This window comes from Rattus norvegicus, chromosome 1 (assembly GCF_021556685.1).
Source record: "Rattus norvegicus strain SHRSP/BbbUtx chromosome 1, alternate assembly SHRSP_T2T, whole genome shotgun sequence".
NCBI lineage: Eukaryota > Metazoa > Chordata > Mammalia > Rodentia > Muridae > Rattus > Rattus norvegicus.
The window spans coordinates 266,781,563-266,806,997 of record NC_141534.1 but is presented as its reverse complement, the minus strand read 5'-3'; positions in this window follow the sequence as shown (position 1 = coordinate 266,806,997).

Here is a 25,435-nt window from a genome sequence, read left to right as displayed (position 1 = left end):
TGGGTCACAGGGATGAAGACAAGAAGGTAGCATATGATCAAATTTATTGTATACATGTACAAAGTCTTCAAATATGTATTTAAAATGTTATTACAAAACAAATGTTTGAAAATTCCATAATGACATCTCTTCTACTAAATTAAAAATAAATTAATAACTAAACCAAACAGCCACCTGTACTGGAAGGCGCTCTCCCCTGGCATTTGCTTTTCTTCTATTCAGTGCCTTTGGCTCGCCATGCCAGTGTGAATTCAGAGGTCCACTTGAGGTAAAGAGGCTTTCCCTCACTAATATCAACCTCGTACACACATCCATGATCTTAGCAGGTAGACTGCTCAGGGCGTTGATGACAAGGCCTGGAGTTTTATAGTAGGAGGCAGAGGGAAAGCAACCTTGCTGCCATCTCTCTAAAGAGGTGAGGACAGTAGCTTTCCTGAAGCAGCCATCGAATGAATCTATGAGGAGGCAGAAAGGACAATAACACAAACATCTTACCATATTGTTAAGCAGATTTACTATAAAAGGCAGTGACTCTAAGGCACGCCGTTGGGACATCAGGAAGTGGGAGCCAAAGCAAAAATTTAGAGGTCATCTACATATAGTCATTCACCTACTATGTGTACCATTGTCAGTGACGGACGACACACTGCCTTTAGGAGCACTTAATCCAGAGGCAAGTGCTGAAGTCATCAATTCTGATGGCCTTCTCTGGTTGGCATGTCATTTTTCATGTGCTGTCTCTCTTTCATGGTGATTAAGCTCCAGGGTGAACGTGTGCTACCTCGAAGGCTCACAGCCCTCCAGTAACGACTATTTTAGCCAATGGTGCTTACAAAGTTGGTGTCCAAGACCTGGGCTAGAATTTCAAAAGAATGTCAAAGAGAATATAAGGATGTGGCTCAGTAGGTAGGCTCGCCCGGCATGCATTAAGCTCCGAGTTCAGTGCCCAGTACTGCATAACCCAAGCATGTAATCTTGGCATTCATGAAATGAGGACTGGAGGAGTCAGATATTCAAGGTCATCTTCAGCTACAACGAGGTTGAGGTAGCCTGATTTATATGAAGCTTTATCTCAGAGAGACAGACAGAGAAAAGAAAGATAAATGGAGGTGGAGGAGGAGCAGGGGAAACGCCAGTAGCTAGAGGTTTCTTCCTAGATTTTAACCCATCAGCCAGGCATATAACGATGAGACAGCTAAGGAGACAGTGCAGGGAGTTCAGTCTTTCCAGACTCCCTACCTCCTCATCCTCTGAACTTCGTGGTGTTACGCAATTCTCCACTGTTATCAATGGTGACTGTGGACACCATCCATGGGCAAGTGTCTAAGACATAGGAGACTATGGCTACCCAAAATTATTCAGGAAAAAAAAAGACAAGAGCAGAACTTGCCAGCTTTCTTGCACTCAGTTCCCATGGCTACCTCTAGCTATTTGGCCCATATGTAGCCATCCCCCATACCCCCAACCAACGTCACCAAAGACGAGCACTCCGCCCTCTTTCCTCTTGCCCCAGTAATTTCATCAAAGCTATGACCCTTCGGGGTTTTCTTAATGTTATGGAAATTTAAGTTTTATCCCAGGGAAATTTTCTAGGATTCCATCTTCAGATATTTGTTCTGGGTGATGATTTTCTGTTTATTCTCGAGTGGAGTAAAGTTGAGCGAGTGTTGGCTTTCATTCGTCTGTTCCCTATCTACCACTTTCTCTCTAATTTGTTTTAATTCCTTCTTTATTTCAACATAATGCTGTTTATTTTTATTTCTGCTGTCTTGCAATCTATGTTGTTATTGTGTTTTCAATAGAATCTCTTTCCCTTCTGTTTAAAATTTCTTCATTCATATGATGGTTAGCATCTGTAGCACGCAGAGACGCAGAGACACATAGGCACATGTGTGAGCACATGCACACACACACACACACACACACACACACACACACATGGAAAGAGTCAGGCATAGAGAAACACATGGATGCACATCTTCTTTCTTGAGATCTTACAACACATCACATCACCCCACACACGCTTTTAAAAACCATCATTAGATTTCGCCTTGCACATGTCAGCTCAAAGATGACAAGTTTCTGCTGTTGTCCACTCTGTGCTTCTTTGTCACTACCATGGCTAGAGGAGGCCATTTTCCCCATGCCAGCTTTCCGGTTAAGGCTTGCATGAGGAGAAGGCTGGCCAAGCTCAGGCTTGATGAAAGGGCTTTATGTAGCCAAGTTCCTCTGTGCGTTTTTCTAGCTCTGCCATGGAGAAGGGAGAAAGGCAGCTGTGAGGCTTCTCAGAAAATAAAGTTACAGCTATCTCTGTGCCTGCCCAAAAATAAAGTTGGCATTTCCTTATTCTTCTTGTTGCTCTTAAATGCTTTCCAGGAATAAGTGAGGAGAGATACTGAGATGCCACCGCCTTGTACTCAGAAGCCTAGTCACCTTCTCTGACCCTCGGCCTTCTCTTCTGCTAAATGGAATGAAGTTGATGCATATGGAGTGCCTGGCACACTAGTTGTGGTGACCCTGTGCTCACTCACTAGAGTCTTAGAGTCTGGACTTGCAGAGAGCCAGAGCCTCAGCCTGGGAAGGTGTATGTCCCACAGAGAAGCTGAAATGTGTTCATTGTTGATGTTCCCAGTTCCTCTGTATACCGGGCATAGATATTAAACATTTCAGATACCCATGTCTTCAGCTTTGACTCAGAGACATACCTAGCTGGATCTGCTCAGAATCCAACTTCCTGACATGGAGTGGCTGTAGACTCACTGTTTCAGGGGCTCGGTTCTCAACGTGGAACCTGCTCTAAGACCATCTAAGATGATCCAGCATACGGTTGAGGTGCTGAGTATGGAATCCATGGTAACCTCACATGGCAGAAACACAGAGACAGCTCTGTAGAGTGACGTGGAGCACTGTCCATGGTTGTGCAGCAAACACCAATTGACCACCATCCCTCTGGGAATCTGTGGGATACTCATGGCCTTTGCATGTAGAGAGAGAGAGAGAGAGAGAGAGAGAGAGAGAGAGAGAGAGAGAGTGTGTAAGAGAGAAAGAGTTGGATGAGTGTGTACAAGCTTCCATGTACATGGACATGTGCAGATGTGTGCACATAGATGAGGCTGATGTCACATGTCTTTTCCTTAATTGCTCTCTGCTTTATTCTTGAGGTAGAGTCTGTAGGAGGGAGAAATGGGGTTAACAATGCCTCCCCATCTTTTATGTGATTCTAGGGAATCCAAAGTCTCTTCCTTGAAATTGTGTACCCAGTGCTTTGCCACTGTGGCATTTATTAATAAAAGAAGTCATTTACGGAGTCATCTCCCTTCCACTCCTGCCAGCACACCTTCCTTCCTATCAATCCTTACCCACATTCATGTCTTTGTGTTTTGTGTTATGACCGATTAAGTAGAATAAGGCTCTGTGACTGTGGGTTTGGAATTTTGTGGGCTCCCTGGTGGGTGCACAACTGAAGGCCAAAAGGCTCCTTCTTTCCCAGAATCTATCAGTTGCTTATAGATCAGTAGAGAAGGGTAAGGACCCATGGACTCCTCTTCAATTAAAGCCCCATTTAAACTCTTTAATGACAGAATTCTTGACAAAGTCTTTCCTCCTGCCAGTAATTAAATGAAGAAGGTTCAAAATCCCAACAAGTATATTTTTGTGGGGTTTTCTTCTTTAAAGAATGAAAATTATATACATGTATATGTATATGTAAATATATATATATGTAAATATATATATGCTGCACCATATCATGTTGATGTTTGTGTATATAGTATAATGGCTAATCTCACTAATTAATAGAACCATGGGCGAGTGTGTGTGTGTGTGTGTGTGTGTGTGTGTGTGTGTGTGTGTGTTTGTGTAGAACACTTAAAGTCACCAACTACAATAATACCATATGGCATAATAAATATCTGACACTGATTCTACCAAACCGAAACTTCTATCATCTGATTAGGACCTCCTGATCACTCCCTCCACCCTCAGTATCTAGTAACTGCCAATCTACTTCCTGCTTCTAAGCTCTCAGCTCTGTCAGATTCCAGTCAAATCTCTTCAAGATATTGCTTTTGCCTTAAGTCATCTCATCTCAGATTCTATACCTTACAAAGAGGGAGACTGAGTGTTGTAATAAAGCCAATGTGGTTTATAAGGCAGGCTAGCGGGCTAATCGTATCTTGACTACACACCAAACACTGGTTAAGCATTTCAGTTGTTCTCTCTCATCAAGCCTACAACAACAAAGTTGCCTCCAGCAATTTCGTAGGGTAGATACTTCAGTAGCTGTTTACAAAGGGGATGATCAAAGAGCAAAGACATTAATCCTTGCTCCCAGGGCTGTGTCTACATTAGCACCTAGGCTGAGCGTAGTAAGCATTGCTCAGTTCTCTAATGTTCGCCTGCTACAGACCTCCAAAACTCCAAAGTCTACCTTCAGGGATAAAGCCTATGGTTGGTTTGCCTTGTCCTCTGAGTGCTTATAGATCAATATGTGTTTCTCTAAAATCAGCCCTGAACTGAAGGCATAGAAAACAGAAATCTGTCAGTCCCTGCAATGGTTAAGGAGGAACTGCACTTGGAGACCAGTGAAGACAAGCTGGAAAGAGAAAGCATGAAAACTCAGCAGAGAAACTGAGCAGGAAGCACAACCAACGTAATCATTTCTCTTCTTAAACATCAAAGCCCCTCATCAAAGGAGCTCAATGCCTCCTCATGCTGCTAGAACACACAGGACATGCAGGACTTCAGAAGAGAAACTACAGCGTCCAATGCTGATAAACAGCATGGCAGAGATCAGTATGTGCCCACTACAGGCTGCTCTCTTTGCTTCCTGTGTAAAAGACAGCACTGCAAACTCTCCACCACCATAGGTGAGGCTGGGAGACAGAATGTGAGCCTGCTAACTGTGCTGGAAAGATTCATTGTCCTTCTATCCCTGAGCCCTGAAGTCCTTTCAAAGGACAGACCCCCAAGGATCCAGAGGAGAGGCAGCTAGAGGAGTAGAGTCAGGGGCTCATATTGGTGGTACAAAATTAAGCTATCGAGAAGAACCCTTTAACAGGGAATTTATGTGTTGGACTATCCTGAGAATTAAAAACCAACTTTCTTTTAAACCACTGGAGTTAGGTGACTATTGGCAACTGCATTATCTTTTTTAATGATTGAATTGTTTCCAGCTTATATCTTCAGGATAATAATTCCCTTCTCTAACTCTAAGAACTACTAACTCTGAAAAACAGTTTAACAAAAATTTACAATGACTAGAGGCTTGTATTTTCATAATTTCCATTCCATATAATATTAAAATATTAAGGTATATCACCATCTTATGTTGGAATAGAATTTTCCCTACAAAGTGTTCTGCAGATACACAGGAGTTCAGTGAAATTTAGAGTTGATGCTGTATTACAATATGTAGTCCTTAATATTTGTGTAGGGTATTCTCTCATTTGGAAAAAATAATTCTCCCAAGTTTCAATCATGCTTTAGGTTCTGAAAGGAGTTTTGGTCTTTGACCCTGCACTCATGGCTTGGTGAACAAAGCAGCGTGGGTCAAGCTGCCCAGCATTCTGAGCTACAGAAGTGGGAGCAGTATGTGGAGGTTACACAAGAGCGAACGCCTGAGATCTGTCTCCAATTCTGTTCTCATCCTCACTTCAGCAATCTCCCTGCCTGTTCCCAGGAAATATCGCAAGACCGACACCTTCTCCTAGGCCAATAATAGAGCCTAGGATCTATAACATGCCCTCCCACTGGACCTGAGTGGCAGCCCTGTTCCACAGGCACACAAACCCCTTTGAGTGGGGACTCCCTGCCTCAGTCTGTTCTGCTATGCTTCCTTTACAAGATGTTTTGATGGCTATAAAACTCCAGATCAAAATTCCCAGCTTACTGGGTGACTTCTGTGGTTAGCCACATAAAAAGGTGGGGACAAAGAAGATGATCTACCTCTGAAAGAGATAACCTCTGCCTAGGTCAAGCTTATTACACCATTCAGCTTTCCAGGGGGAGAAGAGAACAACAGTAACAATTCTTAACCAGTGTTGCAATACTCTGCCAAAATTTGAACTAATACATCTTGTACAACTTACTCAATAAGTAGGAAGGACATTCAAGAGATGCAACAGGTCATGGGGTAAGAGTGCTACTCACAGGAACCAGTGCTAGGAAGTGTTTTGGAACAAACAGAGAAGGCTGGAGTAACCACTCCTTATGCCCTGCCCTGGGTCACCTGAATAAACAACAGAGCAGTTTACAAGGAAGTTGGAAGATGACAGGCTTGTGCCAGGATGGCATAAAAGAAAGATGGTGATGGGAGTTGGGCAGCTGATCGAGAACAATCTCAACTGTGGGCAGTGTAGTCTCCTCTCTGACATGCTGTTCTCTCTCATGCTTGCCTTGGCTTACAAGACATACCAGGCAAGCAATGCGGTTACTCTGTGATAGCTAAACCAATGAGATTTTATATTCACTAAATGTGCCCTTCTGCATGGTGACAGAAATCTTTGTTTTCCATGGTGGGCAGGTACATGTATCAGGAGGATGGTGAAAGATAAAAAGGACAGTTGTGAGTAGCGATTACACTATGAAACTTCACAACTACTGAAAACTGAAAGTATAATTCTACATTTTCTAATTCATTGTCTCTGACAATGATTTTAGTCAAAATTGTTGATACCTACACTACAGCTCTGCTAGATCCTTGCTACCTGCAAGGCAACTAAGGTTTGATTCATAGACTATGTCCAACTACCTAGATGGGCTTTGAGACCAAGCATGCTGGTTTGAAATCCCAGACAAATAACTTCTGAGCTCTATGACCTACAGCAAGGTACTTAACCTGTCTATGCTTCTAATTTCCTTAGTTAAATGGGAATGGAATGAGATGAGGTACGCAATGTACTCGTTAGAAATTAGAGCTTACACAAATTAAATAAACATCGGAATTTATCACTATAATTCCTTGCTTAGTTTTCTATTCTTTTCTCCTGGATCTAACTAAAAAATTAACAAGAAGACAATTTTAAAAACTCTACATAAAGTTTGAGTGAATTTTGAAGTAATGTAGCAGAGCCTCAATACCACCTTAGTAGTTTCCCCTGCCTTTAGCATGAAATACCTTATATACTGGCTATGAAAATGGTACCCAAGCTGAACTCCATTGCAAGATACAGCTTTCCAGATGATGCTCTAGGAAAAACATGACAAACATTGTCTTCTATAGGCTTCTTTTTATGAGCTTCTCAAAATTAGTCTTCACTGGTTTAGACTGGATTGCAATAGTACAAGACTGGCCTGAAGGTCAAGAAAACAGAAGGTGTAACTCCCAGTTCAATTCCCACGGCCTAAAGACACATGGCTTCGATGCCAAAGAGCATCAGAGGGTGGATGGCCCAGTATCAGAAGAGAAAGAAAATTCACCTTTCTTCTGCCTTTTTGTTCTCTCCAAGCCACCCTTCAAAAGTATGGATGACGCACACCCACACTGGCGAGTTCAGTCTTCCAGAAACACCCCCATAGACATGCCTAGGAAATACACTCTTCTGGTGGCAGGATATCTATGCATCTGTGTCATTCACACCTAATACCATAATAAACAGTAATGGCACTTACCAGGACTCTTTCTTCAGGACCTCTCCACCTATCACAGACCTACCTCCAAATTCCCTTACATAGGAAATAGCTTTAAAAACAGAAATTTAGAGGAATAGAAATATTTTGCTGCGTTCTTAGTGCTCCTTGGAATCCTGGGTAAGAAATGGTGTGTTATTTTATTTTTCTTGCTCATTTGATAGAAAATCAGGTAGGGTCATTCCTCTCCTGTTTTAGAAAATCAGACTCCCTCTGACTTCCACGGTCCTGGCTCCATCATCTCTCTCACCTGCCATCCCACAGGTTTTGCAGAGATGGCTCAAGGCCTTGCCTCTTCTAAGAAATCTGTGAAGGGCACGATGAGGAAGTCTAGGTTACTTGATGATAGAAACATTATTTCTCCAACTTTAAGGACTTTCTCTTTATCCACTTGTACTTCGCCTCTCCGCATTGTATAAATAATGCATATTCATTGAAGGAAAATAAAACAATACAGAGAAGAACAAAAATGTATAAAAGAAGGCATAAAGTAAACAAAGCAATATAGTCAAAATCCCAGTGGATACATTATCATGAAATACTGAAACAAGTTTAAATAACTGCATAGCAAAGGGGGGAAGAAAGATGGAATAAAGGACAAAAAGGACAAACAGAAAACAAATAGGAAACAGCAGATATAAAAGTAATCATAGTGATGATCACATTAAATGAATGAGAGTGACCAAATACATTAATTAATTAAAAAGTAAGCTATGGCATCCAGGAAACCCAGTAACACATTCATGTGCTATCTTCACAAACTCCCCTTTTAGCATAAATTCAGATAGGACTCAGGCAAACAGACAACCAAAGTGCTCCAGGAACAAATGCTGTACTAATCACATTACTTCCTGACAAAGCAAAACACTTCATTGTGACAAAAAATTACGAGAAATGGACAGAAATTTCAAAATAATAAGTATAACTAAGAATATGTAATGTCCTTAAATGTGCACACACCTCAAAATCATAACTTCAAGAATATGGACCCAAAGTTCTCTGAGCAATGCTAAAAATGAATTAACCTATGAAACAGGTGGTGTATTCAACAGTCCTCTCTCAGAGAACGATAGAACAAACAGGAAAACTGCCGGCGGAACAAAGAGCAAACAACACCACCAATCAACGGGACATATTTGAAAATATATAACTTTCTAAAACATAGTTGAACGTGTACCCTTTGCAATCCTGGAAGGCCCATCATGCCAAGTCCTATCATAAGATCATTAGATAAACATCAACAAACTTAAAACATTTAAGTAATACAAAGTAGATGCTCTCATCATAATGGAGTCAAAGAAACAATAAACAAAAGATAAAGCTGAGAAGCCAAAATAAACAAGTAAACATACTTCTTAATAACCTACAGTTCAAAGAAATATCAAGGGCAAAATAGCCTGAAGAAAAAACACAACAACTGTGAAATATAAATGAGTTAGTATTTAGAGAATATTACAAAAAGAAAGGATAATAATATATCAATAAACTAGAAGAAAGAAATGCAGAATAAAATCAAAACCATTCACCAGAAAAGATCAATAACATGTAATAAATGTCTAAGCACCTCGACAAGTAAAGAGAGAGAGAGAGAAGATGCAAATTATAACAAAAAGCATGAAAGCATGGCATTGGTACAGGTACTACACACATCAGAAGGATGTGGGAATATATTAACTCTAAACATTGAAAATGTCAACGAAGTAGGCTAAGCCTTAAAAGCCACAAATTAGCAAAAAGTCACCCAAGGGGAGATTATATAGCTCAAATAGTTCTATAACTGCTAAATAAATAAAATTTATATTTTAGAAACAGTGAAAAGTCAAATCCTAGACCTGGTATCGATGCAAACAATAGCAAGTACTTAGCATCTAGTCTACAGAATATCTAAAGAATAAATGGCTCCTTAACTCATTTTATGAGCTCATATCACCCTGATAATGAAGCCAGATCTGCACAAAAATGCAGACACAGAAGTGACAAGCACGCAGACTGCATAGTTTTGTGTCAGGTCCTCTGGGTGTTTGTTGTGGGTGTTGGCTTTTTGGTCTGTGAGACTCAACAGTGGGAACAGGTGTACCTGTGACTCTTGCTGTTCTTGGGGTTCTTTTCTTCCTATTGGGTTCCTTGGTCCAGCCTCCATATGAGGGCTTTTGCCTTCTCTTATTGCGTCTTGTTTTCACACGTGGCCTTCATCTCTTAGAGGCCTGCTCCCTTCTGAAGAGAAAATGGAAGGAGAGTGCATCTAGGGGAAAAGGAAAATGGAGGAAGCTTGGAGAAGTGGAGGGAGGGGAAACTGTGGCTAGAAGTATTGTTAAATTAATTTAAAAATGCAGCTATTAGACCAATAATGAAAAAAATCAAACACTCATTCATGTTAAAAATTTTTTCAGGATCTGAGAGTGCACATATGCTTCAAAGACACAAGACCCTGTGCCCAGCATGAAGAAACAGCAACAAAACCTATATGCTACACTCCCGATAAAAGCTAAGAATTTAAAACAAAAGAAAGGAAAGCAAGAAACTCTAATGTTGTTCTCTGAGGTATTGCCTAAGACCATAGGAAAATACAGATATGTAAACTACAATTCATAACAGTAACAAAATTACAGTCATGAGATAGCAACAAAATAATTTTTGTTAGTGTTCATCACACCATAAGGAACTATATTAAAGAATCACACACCAGGAGGGTTGAGAACCACTGTCATAAACATTTCTATAAATTACACTGCTGATGTTACACTACATGGTCAAGGGATGGCCCTTCAGTACCTATGACTGAAGAAGTTATTCATTCTCACCTCACCTACTCAGCTGCATGCTTGATTGCCAGCCAGTGTGTTAGGAAGGAGAAAAAGAAAGAACGGAGGATTCAAAACAAATTAATAACCTATTTACCATACTTCTGTGAATAAAAAAATCACAAGAATGATGAGAAAAAGCACTTTAAATTAATAAATGAATTCAGAATAGTTGCAGAAGTCAAGGGAGGTCAAGTCACGAAAGCAATTTTAACTCTTTATATTAGCGAAGGGCAAATGAAAACAGAAAAAAATGTTCAATATAATTCAAGAAATATAATAAAATGTAATGAAATTATAATTATTCAATCAATGAAATAGGCATTGCTTTAGTTTTATTTCTATTGCTATGATAAAATGGGGGGAAGTTATTGACCATCCTTCAGGGGAAATAAAAACATGACCTCATGCAGATTGTCACATCTGTACATCAAGGGCAGAGAGAAGCATCTATTCATAGTACCTCCTGACTGCTGGCTGCTGGCTGCTGGCTGCTGGCTGCTGGCTGCTGGCTGCTGGCTGCTGGCTGCTGGCTGCTGGCTGCTGGCTGCTGGCTGCTGGCTGGCTGGCTTTAATTGCTCTTATAATGTCAGGTCCCCTTCTCCTGCCAATAGAATAGTGCTTCCCAGAGTGGGCTGGGTCTTTCCACATCATAACAGTCAAGACAATTCCCCACAGACTTGTCACAAGCCAATTCATTTTGATATTTCTCAAGACTCTCTTCCCAGGTGGTTCTAGATTGTATCAAGTTGACATGTAAAACAAATCATTACAGAGAAGAACTATCAAAATTTGTTCTGTCTATATTGATATTAGTAAAAGAAATAGAAGACATATACACACACACACACACACACACACACACACACACACATATATGTATTTGTGCATTAGATACTCAACATATTTCAGGTCTCAATCACCTTAAACTGATTTATACTGGTTATGAAATGTATACATTTTCAATTAGAGTCCCAGAAGAACTGTTACAGACATGAAGAAGCTATTTAATTATAGGGAAAACATGAATAACTAGACTAAGGAAACAATTAGAGGCGTAATATTATGTGATCTATGAGTACCATCAAAACTGGTATGGTAAGGAGTACAGGCATGTGAGTACCATAGAATTGAACAGATAGGTCTGGAATAAACCCACGCAAGTATATGATTTTTGGCAAATGTACAAAGAGAAATAAAGGACAGAGTGTTTGACATATGGTGTTGGAACAATTAGCTATCTATGCACAGAAAGTGAATCTCCACTTATATCTACATCTTCTACAAAAAATCAGCTTCAAATGGTGCATAATCCCAATGTGTAGTTGTAACACTTCCAAAAGAAAACTGGAGAAAATCCTATGGCTTTGGGTTAGCAAGAAGTTCTCACTTAAAGCACCAGATATAGCCCATGAAATATAAGGTTGGTAAATTGAACTTCACTGTGACACAAATTCCTGCTGCTGGAAAGGCGCTACTAAGAAAATACAAAAGTAATTCATGGTCTGGAAGAAACATTTACAAATCACATGCCACACTGAAGTCACATTCAGAGTATTCAAAGCAATACAACCATTTTTTTTAAATGGGCAATCTAAATGCATGCGCTACCAACCAGTGAAGACACACGGGTTGGGGAGGACGCATAAACTTGCCTGCTGTTTCATAGGTAAACCTAATGTGGCTTTAATTTGCATCTCCTAATGGTTAATTATATTGGGCATAAAAAAATCTGTAGGGAAGGAGAACAGAGTGTTTGCTGGGGGTGAGAGAGGGAGAAAAAGATGCATCTGTAAAGAGTAGCAGGGTTGACCCTGGGTGTGGATGCAACTGTCCTGGGTCCTGAATTGGTGACAGTTTAATGACTCTATTTGTACAAGCAGTCAGAAAACTCACAGTATATCTAAGTCAATTTTATGGTATGATCATGTAGCAAGAAAAAGAAAAAGGAGTTGAGAAAACCAGAGCTCTCTTGGGAGACTTTTATGGATACATACCACAGCTTCAAGCACATAAGTACAATTTCCCTTTATTTTACTTTCTAACCAAACTAGCAATATTCTATTTCGGGGTTTTTATACAAATTCCTTCCTTCTCCGAGAACTAGAAGTTCCTATGTATATTAGGCCAACAAGCTTTTCTCTAAAAAATCTTTTCTGGAACATACTGTGTTCTCTTTGAGTTAAATAAATTGAAGCTAGGCACAGAACCAAAAGGCCCACTGGGCAAACATAACATGACATCATCCAGTGTGATGTATCATGAGCTTCCTTGACGGATGTGCTAAGCATTTGTCCAAATTCTCCTCTTCCTCACATCACTGCTTTATCCGGACCTCTCTTGTCATACAGGCATGCAAAGCTGAGTTCAGAATTTCTGCAGAATTCCATCAGAGGGGCTATGAAGCAAAAACAAACAAATAAAAAAACAACAAAAACCCCAACCTGTGTCTACTCCAACTTTTCACTGCTTGCTTAAACATCGAAGAGGTGAGCTTCCAGTATGCTGCAACCACTGACTTTGGTAATAAAACAACTTGATCTTCTTAATAATCATGGATGGCACACGGGCCCATTATCATTTATTTTAAAATGTATGAAAAACCTTTTCTAATGAATAGAACTTTATTCATAAGAGAAGTTAGTCATTGATTTAGCACCTTGGGCCATTTTCCTCTGCTCCTTTGCACACAGAACTTCATTCTACAATACTAGCAGAGACAGCTTTTCAAAGTCCACAGCATCGATGTTTTTCTGCAGTGGGGAAAACAGATGGCTTTGAGTCTCCCTATTGAGTTCAGCCATCTTCATCAGTGTTCATTTATAGAGGAAACGTTGAAGTCTTTCCTGATCTGCTTTTCATCATCTGTTATGAGGTTTATCAAAAAATGCAGCCTTTGTGGTTCCCTGGTAGGACTTGTCAATCTGAAGGATTTGGACACTTCCGGAGTCTCGTTCCCGACCTTTGTTTTTGTCTTGCTTTCCTTAAGGTTTATTTTTATTTCTATGCATGTGTGTATTCACATGAGGGCAAGGATGTCCAGAGGTCAGCTACTACTCCAAGATGCTTGATTCTGAATTCACCATACTTCTCTACTTCCTTCTACTTAGAAAACAGCATGTTCAGCTGCTCGATTTAATGGTGTTTTGGGGAATAACCAATGGGCCAATGATCATACATCATCTTTGAGATCCATAAACCCAAGGATTTTTTAGCACATTGTAAAAATCAGGCAGCAGTATCTGAAAAGCCTTTCCTCCCCCACAAACTTCACCTCTCAGGGACATTCATTTGCAAAATAGTACTATAGTGAGAACATTTCTTCCAGCAAAACATCCCAGACCTCTGTTGTCACAAATAACTTTGCTAATTATTCCTACCAAGACCCTACCCTGCAGTCAGATGAGTATCCTGCATCTTGTTAGCAATGACTACTTAGTGGCCAAAAGAAGTTAAGGCAGCTTCCCCATGCGCTTCAATTACCTCCCAGGAAACAGTTTTAACACAAGGAAAATCACCCTCACTTGGCCAACTATCAAGCAAATGGAATAAAGAAATCCATCAACTCTTTAGGGTACCCATCATTTTTTTTATTATTTACCATTTGGTGCAGTAGCTAGTAGTTTAATTTACCCCAAAATGAGCCTAATATTGTTGTGTCTCATTTCTTCCTAGCATTTATCTAAGTCCTATTTGGAAAAAAGGGGGGGGGGGGCAGTCATTATAATTTAAGTATCTCTGGAAAGAGAACAGACACGCACAGAGAAGGAGGCAGACGTACCTTTGGGCAGGAGCTGGGTACGGAACATCACACCACCAAAAATAAATAGGAATTGTGACAAGAAAATTAGTCACTTGGAAGGGTATCCAAGTAATATTCAACAAACTCAAAACTTTGACATATGTTGGAAGAACTGCTCACATAGAATTCTCTTCATTTGTGGACTTAGTTTGAATTTCATGTATTAAATGCTTTTACCTGGATTTCTGCTTTACAAGGAGAACATGTTAAGAGCACCACAGAAGTCTTCTAAAAGTTTAGCACAGACTTAGAAACCCATTGAAATTAGTCTTATGTCTAACCCCAACCTTTATGTACGTTACTTGTTTAACAGGAACTGACTTGGATTTTGCGCTAAGTGTACAAAGAAGTGCTTGTCCATGGTGACATATCTATCAGCAGCGTCTACTGCATGAGCAGCTAGGAAGACGGTGCATTTCATAGCAGTTCAAGGCAGGTGACTCACCCAAGAACACACAGCCCGTTAGAGGTAAAGTCAGGACAGCAAAGCAGCCTTGTCCTATGCCAGGACATCATAAAGCTCACAGTATTTAGTAAGTTTTATAAGAATTGGATATAATTTAGTGTGAAATATGCTCCACCCAGTGCAGAAGACAGCCTCCTCTTGGACCCCTGCAGAAGACAGTCTCATCCTGAATGCCTTCGGATCAAGAAGTAGAACTCTCAGCTCCTTCTCCAGCACCAAGTGTGCCTGTATGCTGCCATGCTTCCGTCATGATGGTAGTGGACTGAAACTCTGAAACTGGAAGCCAGCCCCAAGTAAATGTTGCTGTTTGCTTGGTCTTCATGTGGGTCCTAAACAATGAAAGCAGGGACTATGCCCAAAGCTGTGGGATATATTCTTCTAGCTGGGATGGTTATAGGGATATAAACTCTGGAGGTAACATGAGCAGTATGCAATGTGTTTCAGTGTTGACCTTCAGACCAGCTTTATGAAGGAGTACATGGCCTTTAGCAGGCCATTTCTTTGTCAACTTTTGTTTTGTTAATTTTATACATGAATACAATGTATTTAGAACATAGAAACCCCCTTGCAACTCTTCCCCTGAAGATAGATGACAGATAGATAGAGACGACATATGCGCATATATATATATATATATATATATATATATATATATATCCATAGATAATTTACTGTTTGGGGAAAATGATAAATTAAAAAGATGTGACTGGCCCTTTTGTAAGATGGTGAAGAGCTACTATGACCAAGTCAGCTCACTCGCTCTTTCTTTCTTTCTTCCTTCCTTCCTTCCTTCCTTCCTTCCTTTCCTTACTTCTTTATTTCTTTGTTTCTTTATTTATTTTAACTTATTCACTTTTCATTCTGCTCACTGCCACCCCCCAGTCACCCCCTCCTATAATCCTTCCCCCATCCCATTCTCTTCTGAGTGGGTGGGGCTCCTATATATCCCTCTACTCTAGCACTTCAAGACTGCAAGGTTAAGTGCTTTTTCTCCCACATACAGGCCACAGTTTTTGGGATAGGCCCTGCTCCAGTTGTTTAGGACCCATGTGAAGACCAAGAAAAAGACAACATTTACTAAGTGCTGAAATTACAATTTCAGAGTTTCAGTCCACTATCATGGCAGGAAGCATGGCAGCATACAGACATACATGGCGCTGAAGAAGGAGCTGAGAGTTCTACATCTTGATCCGAAGGCATTCAGGATGAGACCATCTTCTGTAGGCATCCAGGAGGAGGCTGTCTTCTGCACTGGATGGAGCCTGAGCGTAGGAAGCCTCAAAGCTCACTTACATAGTGACACACTCCTTCTAACAAGGCCACACCTCCTTCAATAAGTACATACCTCCCAATAGTGCTATTCCTTATGGCCAAGCATTCACCACCATACATATATATTATGTTTATCATATTCATATATATACATATACACATATGTACATACACATATATATACATTATCTACATATACACATACAAACACATGTACATATACATCATATATACACATACGTAAACATGCATATAGACATATATATGTACATACATATACATAATATACACATACATATATATTATATACATATATGCATGCATACACATGCACATACACTTACATATACACCATATACATATACACATACATGCACATTCAAATACACATGCACGTACATATACATCACATACATATACATCCCATTTAGGAGCAAGAACTCTCTAGTCACTTATTTTCTACACTGTGACCAGTTGTGGGTCTGTGTTAACCTGTATCCTTCTCTGATGATAGGTGGGTGTTGCACTAGCCTATGAGTATAAGAATAAATACTTAGAATGCAGTCTGATGCTACCGACATGTCATTTCTAATCAGTCTGTACATGTCACATAAAGACTTGTGCTTCTCAGATTGCTTCAACAATAGCATAACTACACTATCCCTACCTGGAAAACCACCCAGGAGCACTATGGAAGGTAAAAAAATTCCCCTTGACCTAATCGCTAGTACAAAGGCTACAAAGAAAAACATGAAATCAATCATCATTTAGATACTGTGCTTCCAGGGCAACATCAGTTTACCTCCACGTCCCGTACACTCTGCATCAGAACTCATCCCCATCCCATTAGGGACACTAAGACTTCCTAAAGGACGATAGTGGGAAGAAGTTAAAGCTTCTTTGGTTCTTCTTCCCATGTATTCCATAGCATAGGCTCTGCCAAGGTAGACAGGAGGCTCCATGCTCTCCTAAGAAGGCCATGTCTTTGGAATACATTTGGAATAGAGGAGAGACTCTTCCCTAAATGCACCACACTGCCTATACCCTGTAATTCTACTTAATCGGTCATAACACAAAACACAAAGACATGAATGTGGGTAAGGATTGATAGGAAGGAAGGTGTGTTGGCAGGAGTGGAAGGGAGATGACTCCGTAAATGACTTCTTTTATTAACAAATGCCTCAGTGACAAAGCACTGGGTACACAATTTCAAGGAAGAGACTTTGGATTTCCTAGAATCACATAAAAGATGGGGAGGCATTGTTAACCCCATTTCTCCCTCCTACAGACTCTACCTCGAGAATAAAGCAGAGAGCAATTAAGGAAAAGACATGTGACATCAGCCTCATCTATGTGCACACATCTGCACACATCCATGTACATGGAAGCTTGTACACACTCATCCAACTCTTTCTCTCTTTCTCTCTTTCTCTCTCTCTCTCTCTCTCTCTCTCTCTCTCTCTCTCTCTCTCTCTCTCTCTCTTTTTAAATGCAAAGGCCATGAGTATCCCACAGACTCCCAGAGGGATGGCGGTCAATTGGTGTTTGCTGCACAACCATGGACAGTGCTCCACGTCACTCTACAGAGCTGTCTCTGTGTTTCTGCCATGTGAGGTTACCATGGATTCCATACTCAGCACCTCAACCGTATGCTGGATCATCTTAGATGGTCTTAGAGCAGGTTCCACGTTGGGAACCGAGCCCCTGAAACAGTGAGTCTACAGCCACTCCATGTCAGGAAGTTGGATTCTGAGCAGATCCAGCTAGGTATGTCTCTGAGTCAAAGCTGAAGACATGGGTATCTGAAATGTTTAATATCTATGCCCGGTATACAGAGGAACTGGGAACGTCAACAATGAACACATTTCAGCTTCTCTGTGGGACATACACCTTCCCAGGCTGAGGCTCTGGCTCTCCACAGGTCCAGACTCTAAGACTCTAGTGAGTGAGCACAGGGTCACCACAATTAGTGTGCCAGGCACTCCATATGCATCAACTCAGCACCTCAACAGTATGCTGTAGACAGCCTCCACGTAGGGAACCGAGACCCTGAAACAGTGAGTCTACAACCACTCCAAGTTAGCAAGTTAGACTCTAAACAGATCCAGCTAGGGAAATCAGCATGTAGAAATTAAATTTCTTCAAATCTCCCCTGCTCTCTTTTTTAGTTACAAGGAAGTGTGTAATTTGACTTGTAGTTCCAGAGGGTCAGAGTCCATGAGAGTAGAGCTAAGGCATGGTGGCTGAAATGGCAAAAACTCACATCCCTGAGCCAAGAAGGAGGCAGAAAGCATACTGGGAATGCCATGAGTCTTGTGACCTCAGGCTTCCCCATGGCACACCTCCTCCAACAGCTACACACCTTCTAATCCTTCTTAAACAGTTCCACCAACTAGGGATTTTAACATACTTCAGGACATTCTCATTCAAACTACCACATTCCACTCCCTAGCCACCACAGATTCCTAGCCACATCATAATGTAAAACGACTTTAATCCAACTTTACAAGTCAGAGTATTTCTGCCTCAACACTATTTCAAAGTCCAAAATCTCTCTGAGCCTCAAAGAAATCTCTTAATCAGCTGCCACAGAAATAAATAAACAAATGACATACTTTGAGCAAGCAATAGCACAGAATATACATTATTATTCCAAAGGGCCAAAATGGGGACATAGTGGGAAAGTGCTGAACCAAAGTAAGACCAAAACCCTGCAGGGCCAACACCAAATACTTAAGCTCCATGTCCCTTGTCAAATGGCATAGACGTTCCACCTTTCCAGATTTTCTGTCTGTAACATACTTATTTATCTCTCATTGATTTTGCTATCTAGTTATAGTTCTCCTTGACATATATCCCACAGTTTGTATACGGCCAATATCTTGAAGGTTCCAGTGCAATCCAAACTTGACATTAAAAGCTTCACATAATGATCTCTCAAAGCCTCCTGTCCTCTCATGGTCTTCAGGAAAGAAGTGCCCTACCATATATTGAGCCTTGGTCAATGGCTCTTCTTAATGAACTGGAAGACTCTACAACTATCTTACTCATATATCCTTCATAACTAAAGCCAGAACCATGCGGACAACACTGCCAAGTCTGACTGTCCATGTGGGATGGTGTGTGACCTTCTTGAATCACATTTGCAGAAAATGCCTTTGTTGCTGCTTTTTAGGAGCACATTTTTTCTAAAGTCTTTTTCCTTCACAAGTGGGAAGTGTAGCTGATTGGGGTATCTTACTCCAATGGTATCCATCCCTTTATTCCAATGTAGATCAAGCGTCTCCTTATCTCTTCTCTCTCTCTCTCTCTCTCTCTCTCTCTCTCTCTCTCTCTCTCTCTCTCTCTCTCTCTCTCTGCAAGTCTTGTCTCCAACATTACATTTCCTGGTGTTTCTTTGTTTTTGCCCAACTTGCTCATTTTCATTATAGGCATGTGTGATATTCATTACTAATAACCACACACAACAAAGTGAAATATTAAGCCGTCTTGAAATCTCCTCCACCAAAGAAATTAATTCATGGCTTTGAAATTAGTCTCGGGCAAGATCTTGAAACAAAGCAGGAAGCAGCCCCACGGCTCATTAAAATATCACAAAAATGGTTTTCGGGCCAGTGTCTAATATTCTATACATTTGAAACCTCTTGAGCTGGTTTTCCACAGTCTTCATAGCTCTCAGCGCTACTATCTTCCAAGATCCTCCAAGGATGGCCCGTTCAGTTCTGCTTACAGGGTTCTGAAATGTAGCTTTTATTCACCTGATGCAATCATAGTTTCAGAGACTTACTGCTGAATCAGCTTGCCCCTTCCCAGTTTTGTCTTATCTCCAGCTTGCTGGTTCAACTCAACTGTTCTGGTTCAAACTCCTCTACAAGCTGGCTGGTTCAATCTAGTTTCTCTCAGCTTCTCAATGAATTTCTCTGCTTGGCCTCAAAGTAACTCTGGCAATTTGTTCTAATCTTCTGGTTCTTTCTTATTCTCTGGCTTCACCTGCCTCTGCTGAGCTGCACTGACCTGCATGAACTCATGAATAAGCTCAGCTCCACTGCACTGAACTCACTGCACTGACTCCCAACTCTCCCTGTGCTGCTCCTAAATAGATCCTCTTTGCTGTGCTGTTTCTTTTTAACTCTATGAGCCCATGGGGCCAGTTCTCATTCAAACCACCACAGACTGTTTCACTCTCAAGGTTGACAGAGGGAAGCCCAACTGCTTTGTTGGACAGAACCTTTCCATGGACTTCCAGGTGTCCTCTCTTGTTTTCTCTACTCTTACCTAGGAAATGTACCTGTGCCAGTAGAATGATGTGTTTTCCATGTCTTCCAGTAGCTCCAATGCTATGCTTCTAGGACTGTTCTCTTCAGGGTTCCTTGCACTCCCACATAAATTTGAGGATGTTTTCTCCAGTTATGCAGAGTTATTCTTGCTATAAAAAGTCACCCACATTACACTGGGGTCTAAATCTCCTATTTATATTCAGTGGTGTTTTGTTTTTCTAAATTATGTGTCATTCCAACACTTGGCATATAAATTTAGGTCATTCTGATTTCCTACAAGACTCTTGGAATATATTTTGCTTATTTTTTCCTATTTATCTTACAGATGTGCTAGTTTTCTTTCTTATATGTCATTGGCAGATCTCTTTTTGTAGTGGGATTTATTCATGTTCTTTTAAAACATTTTTCTAAGAAATATTTAATACAAAGAGTAACAAAAGTAATTTTTAGATATTAAAAATGCCAAAAATAAGATAATTAAAATTATTGCATCTTACTTAATATTATTATAAAATATGATTCAAGCCACAATTTAGGATAACTATTATTCAAAAATAATGAAAATCATCATACCTTGACTTCCTCTGAAACATAACCTTCCAGTGTAGAGCAAAGGTCACTAAGTCATAGGATGTTCTAAAGGAAGGTGAAACATTCTATCCTACATGGCAGCTCATTAAACTCAGGAAACAAAAGCAACTCAAAGGAAAGATTTCAGCAAGTCTCTGAAACTAGGTTTGACTTGGTCCCTCCCTCCCCAAGCATGTGAACAGCAAGGAGTACTGAGAGGCACTTTCAGACAAGCTGAGCTACCTAGAGGATGCTCAGAACTATGGACCATTTGGAAGAAGCAGACAACAGTTAGACTGCCTAGAAAAGATATCTTCTACATGTTCAACTACCTGCAGGTTGTATAGTCCACCAGGTTTCCAGTCTGAGAGAGCTGTCAGTTATGCTTTTGGTGATACAGCTGTCTTTTAGTCACTTCTGCTCCTGTAAGTAATGCCTCAGTAATAGTTATATAAGTATCTCCAATAAAAGCCACTGTTTACTCTGTGGTAACCTTACTTTGGTCTTCCACCAGTTCACATACTTTTTTTTAAACTTATTCATTTATTTTTACCCTCCAGATTTTATTCCCCTCCTAGTCCACCCATTGTCCCCCAGGGTTCCACAGGCCATACTCTTCCCCCATCCCCCATCTCGACAAAGATGTCCCCACCCCACCCACCCCACCAGACCTCTAAACATCCTGGGGATCCCAGTCTCTTGAGGGTTAGGTGCATCTTCTCTGACTGAACCTAGACCTGGGAGTCCTCTGCTGTATAGGTGTTGGAGGCCTCATTTCAGCTGGTGTATGCTGCCTGGTTGGTGATCCAGTGTCTGAAAGATCTTCGGGGTCCTCCTACAGGGTTGCCCTCCTCCTTCACTTCCTCCAGCTTTTCCCTAATTCCACCAGAGAGGTCAGCAGCTTCTGTTCATTGGTTGGGTGCACATATCTTCATCTGACTCTTTCAGCTGCTTGTTGGGAAAATCTAGATGAAATGGATGGTTTTCTAGACAGATAACACATACCAAAGTTAAATCAAGAGCAGAAAAACTTTCTATAGAGGCCCATATCCCATAAGGAAATAGAAGAAGTCATTAAAAACCTCCCAACCAAAAAGAGCCCTGGGTCAGATGGATTTAGTTCAGAATTCTATCAGCCCTTCAAAGAAGACCTGATACCTATATTTCTCAAACTATTCCATAAAATAAAAACAGAAGGAGCACTACCTAATTCATTCTATGAAGCCACAATTACTGACACCTAAACCACACAAGGACCCTACCAAAAAAGAGAACTTTAGACCAGTCTTGTTTATGAATATCAATGCAAAAGTATTCAATAAAATTCGCACAAATCAAATCCAAGAACACATCAAAATCATCACTCACCACGATCAAGTAGGCTTCATCCCAGGGATGCAATGTTGGTTCAATATCCAAAAATCCATTAATGTAATCCACCATATAAACAAACTCAAAGAAAAAGATCACATGATCATCTCCTTAGATGCAGAGAAAGCATTTAACAAAATACAACATCACTTCATGTTAAAAGTATTGGACAGATCAGGAATTCAAGGCCCATACCTAAATATACTAAAAGCAATTTATTGCAAACTAACAGTCAATATTAAATTAAATGGAAAGATACTTGTAGTAATCCCACTAAAATCTGGGACAAGACAAGGATGCCCACTCTCTCCTTATCTATTCAATATAGTACTTCAAGTGCTAGCTAGAACAATAAGACAACAAAAAGAGACGAAGGGGATACAAATTGGCAAAGAAGAATTTAAAGTATCACTATTTGCAGATGATATGAGAGTATACATATGTGACCCCAAAAATTCTACCAGAGAATTCTCCAGCTGATAAACAACTTCAACAAAGTGGCTGGATATAAAATTAACTCAAATAAACAAGTAGCCTTCCTTTATACAAATAATAAACAGGCTGAGAAAGAAATTAGAGAAAAAATTTCCTTCACAGTTCACATTCTTAATGATGGTGTTTACTAAATTCTTTCTCCTGTGACTACAGAACTCCTTTTAGTATCCTTTGTAAGTCTGGTCTAGGGGTCATCAATTCCCTTGACTTACCTTTATCATGCAATGTCTTTACTTCTTCTATTTTGAAGAAAAGCCTTGCTAGGTACAACAGTCTTGATTGAAGTTGCCTTCTTTCAGGACATGAAGTACATCTTTGCAAGCCCTCCTGGCCTTTGGAGTCACTTCTGAGAAGTCTGCTGTTGTCTAATGTATTTACCGTTAACTGTTATCTACAATTTTCCTTGCAGACTTAATATTCCTTTTTTTACCTGTACTTCTAGCAACTTATCTGTAACATTTACTTCTACAGTTATACATTTTTTCCTCACGCTTTTTTGCTTTTCCTTTGTTCTTTCTGTCTGACACCAACAATTCAAAACGATCTGCCTTTGAGCAGTTCTTCTGTTTGATCCAATCTGTTCCTGGGATGGCTTGCTAATGTTCTTCATTGACCTTCAGGGCTTCTAATGTCCTATGTGGTTTCTGTCAGGTTCTTCTTCAGCTACCATGTTGCCTTCTTCAACTTCTTCAACTGCTTGTGGACTTTTTTCTTTCTCCTTGAATTCTATGTCAATAATTGTTCACCTGTTGAAATGGGTATCTTTTATATTATGTTCTAACCTCCTTTGTTGCTTTCTCTTGATAATGTCTTGAAAGGTATTAGTCCTGGTTTTTATTCACAGAACAAATGTTTTATTTGTGTCATAGTCTACAAGTCTAAACTTCTACCATAGTGTTTCCTCACATGACCCTGACCTGACTGAGCTAAAATTAGAAAATGGTAAGCTCTAGGCTCTCGTGCAGGAGGCCAGGTGTTATGGAGGGTTGGACTAACCAAATCTCCCTTTTTGTTTTGTATTTGCCCCATACTAGATCCATAACTGAAAAAAACTCAAAAAGCCTCTCACCTCAGACTTATTTCTTGCCTTCTGCAACGCTCTGTTAAAACAATTCTAAGCGAAATTTCCACTTTTCAACTCTTAGCTGGAAATCAGCAAGTGAATGTCATTAGGGGATATCAAGAGCTGCTGTTCTGCAAAACCCTTTGCACATCCAGTCAATTTGTTTTGTGTCAGGAGGACATTTAATCAATATCTGTCTGATTCGCTTACACATGTATCATCCAAAAGTCATTCGGAAAGAACCACTGCGTTCCCAGAAAGCCTTTGTACATCTGGTTGTAGAGATATATAAGAGATGCTATAAATCTTATACCAAGACGATGACCATTTAAATCCCACATATATCAAAAGCTTCAAGAATCATAAAATTATGGATGTTCTAAATATAGAAGAGTACTATGAAGATTCTCCCATATCTCTTCAATATGAACTATGACATATTGTCTTAGTTTTCTACAGAAGCAAGGACACTTTTTAAGAGTGACAAAGTGAGATAAATGGTTAATTCTTAGCCAAACAGCTTGTCAAAATAGCCTAATTATGGGACTTTCCATACCTCCTCACATCACCAAGAAATAACTAGGTATTATTATAAAAAAAACTATAAAAACCTTTTTATTCCCTCAAGAAAACTTCATTTTTATTTTTAAAGTTCTAGGGGTTGGGGATTTAGCTCAGTGGTAGAGCGCTTGCCTAGGAAGCGCAAGGCCCTGGGTTCGGTCCCCAGCTCCGGAAAAAAAAAAAAAAAAAAAGAAGTGTGAGTAAAGTTCTATAGCTTTTGGATGACATTTGGGTCCTACAGTAGTCTACAAGAATCACTGCCATGAAAAAATCTATTAAATGCTGTATTTAAAAGGAGAAACATTGAAACTTTGAACAACAACAAAAGGAGAGCCCTTAAATGTTTCTCAAGTCATCTGATAATTTATATTTGCTAACAATTTTCGACCAATCAGGCACTGTAGGGTCATCCATTCTCATGTAACTTATCTAATTATCACTTTCACCTCATAAAGGCTAGCCATCACTCTCATTCTACAAAGAAGGACACTCTGGGGCTGCACTGCCAGAAAACAGAAATGTAGGGATAAAATGTGGTCTGTTGAAAGGACTGAAAGAGCTTGAAGTGGCTTGAGACCCCATATGAACAACAACACCAACCAACCAGAGCTTCCAGGGACTAAGACACTACCAAAAGACTATCCATGGACTGACCCTGGGCTCCAACCTCATAGGTAGCAATGGATAGCCTAGTAAGAGGACCAGTGGAAGGGGAAGCCCTTGGCCCTGCCAAGACTGAACCACCAGTGAACATGATTGTTGGGGGGAGGGTGGTAATGGGGGGAGAATGGGGAGGGTAAAGAAGGGGAGGGGAAGGGGTTGGGGGATGTTGGCCTGGAAACCAGGAAAGGGAATAACAATTGAAATGTAAATAAGAAATACCCAATTAAAAAGATGGAGAGAAAAAAAATGTGGTCTGTTTGATGTCACGGTATACTTTCTTACTCTACTTTGCCTGCAAGGCCTATGTGGGTATGCACAGCTCCTTTGCATAATATATACATATATATTAATATTAGTTATATATCATAATATATAGTAATATATACTATTTTATAGAGTTATAAATATATTTAAATATACACTATATTATATAATTATAATATAATATTTTATATTAGTTATATA